We start from the raw sequence: 6,714 nt of genomic DNA, 5'->3' as shown, positions 1-6,714 counted from the left end.
CACCTTGCTGGGGTCATTTGACCCCAGTACTCTTTCCTACCATGGCAGGGGGTCGGACTTGATGATCTGCTCAGGTCCCTTCCGGCCTGACTAACTATGAAACTATGAAGTGCCATGAGTTAGGCTGTGGAACTGCACTTTTATCTGTGCCTTGAGATAAAAAAGATAGTGGCTGTGAGTAAATCACAAGACCTCTTTGCCTCACTTTCCCCCACTTTAAAATGGGAGTAATCAGTAGATAGTCTGGAAATATTAGGCCAAAGCCTGCTTTCTTTTAATTCATTTTTCTTTTTTTTTTCAGTTGGATTTCTATAAAAACCAGCAATATCCAAGTGAGGGTGAAGAAATTCCTCTGGATTTACACTGAGAACAGAATTTGGCTCATTAATTCTGGTAAGGAGAGATGTAGGCCTTGTGCTTGGAGATTTTAGGCAGGGCTCTTCATTTTTATTTCCAGATCAGTTTATGGACTCAGGGCAGTTCAGTAAAGTTACTACTGCCCTACCAAGCAGCTGGCCTCTGTTCAGAAAAGCTGCCACAAGCAAGCAAAAGCAGAGTAAGGTAATGGCCCCTTGTGCCGGGTGTGAGTGCCAGACAGTAACTGTCACTGAAACACAATGTGTGCGGTGTGCGTGCCTTGTATTCATTCAGCTTTAAATGTTCCCTTTGTCGGTGCCTCTTCCTCAAGCAGGTGAAAATATGAAAATTACCTCACCCTCGGGTAGTGTGAAGTCTGCAGCTGCAAACTGCTAGTTCATTACTTAGTACTTCCTTATTCAAATATCCTCCTACTGACTTTTCCCACCCAGACTGTCGCCCCTTTCAACTTACAAGTATCGGCTTAATGGGAGATTCCTATCTTCACCAATTTGTCCAGCACGGCACAGCCGTGTTTTCACACTTTTTAAAAAGCTACAGTCAGCAAAGAACAGCAGGCCTGTTATTTTCTGCCAGTTTGGTAGATCAGCGCCACTTCTCTCTAACCTCATAGGTGGTTGAACGAAGCAGCGTGAGGAAGCTTGGCCGAGAGGATGAAATGTATAAAAACCCGTGAGCAGTAGACTCGCGCATAGCAGATTCCTGCTGGTGCAGAGGGTACTCGAAAAGGACAGTGCATGCTTTAAAAGGTCAGCTGGAAAGCTTTTCTAAGTAAATGATTAAAGTTAATTATCTCTGCCCTCTCAGCAGTGAGGGCCCCTTCCTGCAGTGTGCCAAACCTCTTCATTTCCTGTTCTTTCATTCCTGTAAGATCATAAGCATTTTGGTCTTGATAGAGAAAAACGCATATGATCACAGGAAAATAGGCCTAAGCACGGTCACATGTGAGCAGTCCCCCTGCAGTCCATGCCAGCTGATAGTGGCGTCATGCATCGTTGCCAGGACAGACGGGCAGAAAAGAGAAGCTGGAATCTGACTTTCCTGCTGTATTGGTGAGCCTATTGAGCCTAGCTCTCAGCCACAGTCCTTGAGGGCCTCCCAGTCTCATGTGTATTTGTGCACGCACTCCTTGTGTGGGGGAGGGAAGTACAGTACCGTTGTTCCCATCCTACAGGCTCAGTGAGACTTAGGCCAGGTACAGACATTGCACTTTTATAGATATAAGTGACTGGAATAGTCTGTGCTCGTAACGTAACAGAAGTTCAGCACACATAGATTGGTTTAAAAATGGTGGAACCCGGTCTCAAGGCAAATGTGTGTTCTGTTCACTACCGATCTAAACTATGTCACCATGTAACATGGATTGAGTTCACCTTGGGCTTTTTGAATGTCCGCACCTAGCCTTAGGGAATGCCTGCACTCCCTGAGGACCATGCCGGGGAATCCCGCAGTCAAGCGCGGCATGCCAGTTCTGCACGGGCTAACGATGTAATGCGTGGGAAGCTCAGGGGGCCTGTAGACATGCTGGGAGGCAGCTCCAGCATGCTGTAATTACAGCACATCAGAGCAGACTCAATTAATTCACTCTGCTGGCACATGCTACTTAGCGGGCTCCAGCCAGCCTCTGCGTCTTGTGTATCAGCATCCTTGCACTTCACAATGGCAACGGAGGCACTTTAACTAGAGTTCGTCAAACGAGCTTCAGTTAAAGCACCCCCGCTGCCATTTTGAAGCACGGGGATGCTGATGCACGAGATGCTCGGGTCTCGGAGCTGCTCCGATTAAAGTGCCTCCCCCCTCCCCCAGCACATGTAAAAATGCCCCTTGAGGCATGTCTAAGACAGGTTTGTTGGTATGTGCCCAGCGCTGCTCTAAAGTAGCTAGGCTAAGCCTGTTTAAGTGCTTGGTGCATGCGATGCCCTCCGTGAAGCATGTCCAAAATGGCCATTTTAGTTTCATAGATTCATAGACGTTAGGGCTGGAAGGGACCTCCGAAGATCATCGAGTCCAGCCCTCTCAAGTTGAGTGCGAGAGACGGGGAGTGTGCAGTAGCTGTGAGGCATTCAGAGCCAATTTGCCAGTATACACCTGGGAACTGGGAGGCTTGATTGGACCCTGGTAGGCTAATGAGGCTGAACACACCTGCCGGTGTCCATCTGTAGGTGACAAGCTGGGCTGAAATCCTGTGGCATGAAAGCATGGTCCACGTGTTGTGATGAAATATCACTTCTAGCACAGAGCAGCAGCCAGAAAAGGTGAGTCGGGGCAGGGGACAGCCCTGATTTTTCCTTTCTGTTTCAGTTTATTTCTGTTTTAACAAGGGGATCCCAAAATTCCTGCCTCAAAGCCCCCAGCTGCCACCACACGTATGGGAGGAGATGCAGGGAATCCATAGATTTTTTCCATTCTCCCCCTTCCCTTAATTTGAAGAAGCTTTTTGTCCTCTAAACCTAAAAAAAAGACTTTCCAACTTGGTTTTTAGTATCAATTTAGCTGGGATAATAGACTGCTCAGTTAGAATCGGCCTGGGTGCGTAGAGGGCCACGTACTTTGTGCTTAGCTCAGGTGCTGAGTGCTGTTCAGGTGGCACAAAGCAGCTGGAAAGCTGCCCTTGCGGGTCAGTTGGAGATTTCCCTGCACATTGGAGAGCATGTGGGTGGTAGGGAAGCTGACATCGCAGTATCTGTGCCTCTTTTTGCTTCCTCAGCATGGGGGTTCCCACGCTTGCTGGGAGAGCGTGCAGGTAGAGCGGACTATCCTCTGTAATCTAGAAAAATGGTGCCTAGAGAACAGTTTTTGCTGATGTAACTTTAAACGATCTATGGGCTGCTCAAAGGTTTATGTTCAGCTCAGTCAGCTTTAATATTGTGGGAACAATGGTTTGATGTCAGACCGTGCTATTGTTGCCTCCCGCAGCACAGTCCTACGCTGAATGTAGCTTGGGGAGACCTGAGGACCTGGCCCATGGTATTAAGTCGGTGTGATTTATGGAATCGAACACTGCCTCAATGGTGGTGATGATGATGATAATTATTACTACTTATACCTGGCTCTATCCAGAAAGGCTCAGAGCAGCTTTCTCTACATGACAACAAAAGTAGGGCTTATTGTTTACTGAAAAGGAGGAATAACCAGAGCAACCACTCAAAAGAAACAAGAAACTAAAGTGCAGCTAATAACAGTAAGTGCATTCTCAAATGAGCAAGACATTTCCTTCTGTAGAGGAAACCTGTGGGGGATGCAGTGTAATCATATGAAACTATTAAGGTAGAATGGAAAACACATTATCTGGTATAGTATTACACATTCCTGTCCTAACATTTTAAAATCTAGTGCATCCAGGTAGTGGGGGTACTGAAGAATCATAGAAATGAGGGTGGGAAGGGACCTCAGGAGGTCACATCTAGTCCAACTCCCTGCTCAAAGCAGGACCAGCCCCAACTAGATCATCCCAGCCAGGGCTCTGTCGAGCTGGGCCTTAAAAAAACCTAAGTAACGCATGTTCCAGAGCCTTGCGAGTATTATTTAGGCAGGAGATTGACAATGCAAGACCTACCTTGATTTCCATGAGATCCATTGCTAAGTAGGCATGAAAGTCTCTACCATATCTTTTAACTAAAGCTGTCCTAGTTAAACAATGCCAAGGTCACGATGCAGTGACGGGAGGCAGGACGTGAAAAGTGAAGCCTAATGCCCTGTCCTTCATAATCCTCCTCAGGCTCCCATGTCCACTTTGTTTTCTTCCTCACGCGGACCATGAAGGACAGCATCAGCCCTCATGTCGCTCTCTTTGGCTTTGGATGGCGAGTGTCACACCCTCAATGTACGTTAAACAGTTTCTTCTGTTTAATAGATGCTGAGGAGCCGATGAAGTCAGTTTGATTTTTGACAGATATTAGATGAAGGGGACTGAACAGGTCTTAATCTTTCCTTACACGCTTCCTTTTTTAAATAACATGATGTTCTCTGGAACTGCCCTGTTGCGACTGCCTGATTTAAACTTCCAAGGCAGAATAGTACCCTCTTTCTAAAGTGTTTCTTCTTTGTAAACATCTTGGACACTTTTTTTTTTTAGTACCTTCCCGGATCCAGGTAATAAGGGCTATAAAATCCTTTGGGTGATTATCATTTGACTTGTATGAATATTTACAATAACATTTTTGTGCTGTTTAATTTTTTTTTTGCCACTACAGGAAATGAAATGCAAATTAACAACTGTAAAGATTAAAACAATGAAATAGGACCCAAGTTCTAAAGAACTAATGAATAAAGTGGCTTCAAGGCACAAAAAGATGTCCTTCAAAAACAAACATGCAGATAAATAGTGAGATAAATAATTTGGAGGCATTAAACTGACAAAAAGAAAGAAATACCGTGGCCAGGATAAATTGTTTAGTGCCAAAGTCATAATTGCATTCTTTCTTCTTATTACAAAAAATGAAGTTTCTCCCCAAAACTTAACCAAGTGTGTAATTACTGCATGGTAAATTTCCCCCAAACTTACAAATCAGTGCATCATTTTTTTAATTTTACTATCCTCATCAGGTTGTTTAGCAAATGTATTCTGCTCATGTTGTACAGTATTTATCTCCTGTCTGTTTTCTGAAGCAGAGGTGCATCTGAAGCTAATAGATGCTTTGCCTGGTAATTAACGTCTGACCAAGCCAACAGCTATTGGATCCTGACTCAGCAAAGTACTTAAGTATTTTCTTAAGTCCCACTGACCTCCCCGAGGCTTAATCAGGTGCCTTGCCTGATGTTAAGAACATGCTTCATTGTTTTGCCAGGGTCCTGTGTTGTTGTGTATTTTAAAGATGAACTTTGTAATGCACTCCCATATTGTGTGTTGCATTGTGCTTTGTGGCAGCTAAATAGGTAACAGATGACACTTCAGTGATGTGCCAAAGTTAACTGTTCACTTGTATGTGCAGCAAATGTGTGCTAATCGCTGGGGTGTGTTTACATCCCTGTGATCCCTTCTGGCCTTAGAATTTGGAAAATCATTGCACATTTCTTAGCAAAGCAGATGTCGGGACTTTCCTAAGTCCACTCTCGCCTGCATAGTAAAAACTCAAGCGGCATGAAAATCCTTTAATGGGTAGTTCATATTCAGACCCACATGGGACCTGCTATAGCTCCCACTAAGGTTATTAGAAAGTTTCCTGTTGACTTCTTTAGTAGTGGAATCAAGCCCTTTGTACCTTGTGGGGGCTGTGCTTTTTCATTTGCCTATGCACAACCATATCAACTGAAAAATTAGTTTCAGACACGTTGATGTGGGATACTTCGTTGCACAAGTGTGCAGAGTATCTTACACAGAAGATGGGGTAGTGGTAACACTGAAGACATGAAACTTGAGAGTACCTAATGCATCAGAGAACCTGATATCCAGGTTGTAGCCATATTGGGCTGGAGCAGGGGCGGGCAATTATTTTCGGTAGAGGGCCACTTACTGAGCTTTGGCAAGCCATCGAGAGCCGCATGACAGGCAGCCCAGGGCAGATAAATATTAATTTTCTAAAATTTTTAGGGGAGCCACGGGCTGGATAGCATGGTCTGGTGGGCTGCATCTGGCCCTCAGGCTGCATTTTGCCCATCCCAGTGCAGGGGCAGCACACACTAGTTCCCTCCTTGCCCACCCTGCTTCCCTGTGCCAGGGCTGCCCCTGCCAGTGATGCCCAGTGCCCTGCTGCTCCAGCCCCTGCTAGTGACAAGCAGTGTCTAATGCTGCCATTGGCCACTGTGCTGGCCTTGCTGACCACAGGAAGCACCCCCGGCCCCGCCCCCCGGGACCCAGGACAGATGCACACCCACCAGCAGGGGGCAGGGCACTGGCTGTGGGAGGTCCAACCTGACCGCCACCTCCTGCTCTCCTCACTCCAGCGTGGCTGCTCCACAGCCCACGCCATCCCCAGTAACACTCTCACGCCATGCACATGGGTGAAACAGAAAAAAACTGTATTAACCTCACAACACCTACCACCATCCCTCCCCCTTCCCCTCTCAACAACCAGGACCACTTCCCCCTCCACCAGCAGAGCCCCCTTCCCACCCTTCCCACCACCACCAATAAAAAAACTGCTTACAAGTAGGAAACTATATAAAATGGAAAAACTATTTACAATATTTTGAGTCCTCAAGCCCAGAGTAGGAGGCTGTGGAGGGGGAGGGAGCCTAGGGGTCAGGGCCCTGGGGCAGGTGTCTACCATAGACCTCCCAACCAGGGAGAAGAGCTCGACCAGGAATTCTTAGGTCAGCTCGCAGAGGCAGTGAGGGCTAAGGATGTGGTCATCATGGGGGACCTGAACTTCCCAGACATCTGCTGGGAGGAGCAGT

This window comes from Crocodylus porosus, unplaced genomic scaffold (assembly GCF_001723895.1).
Source record: "Crocodylus porosus isolate Cpor-Errol unplaced genomic scaffold, CroPor_comp1, whole genome shotgun sequence".
Taxonomy (NCBI): Eukaryota; Metazoa; Chordata; order Crocodylia; family Crocodylidae; genus Crocodylus; species Crocodylus porosus.
The sequence above is the reverse complement of the archived record's forward strand: the minus strand, read 5'-3'. Positions refer to the sequence as shown.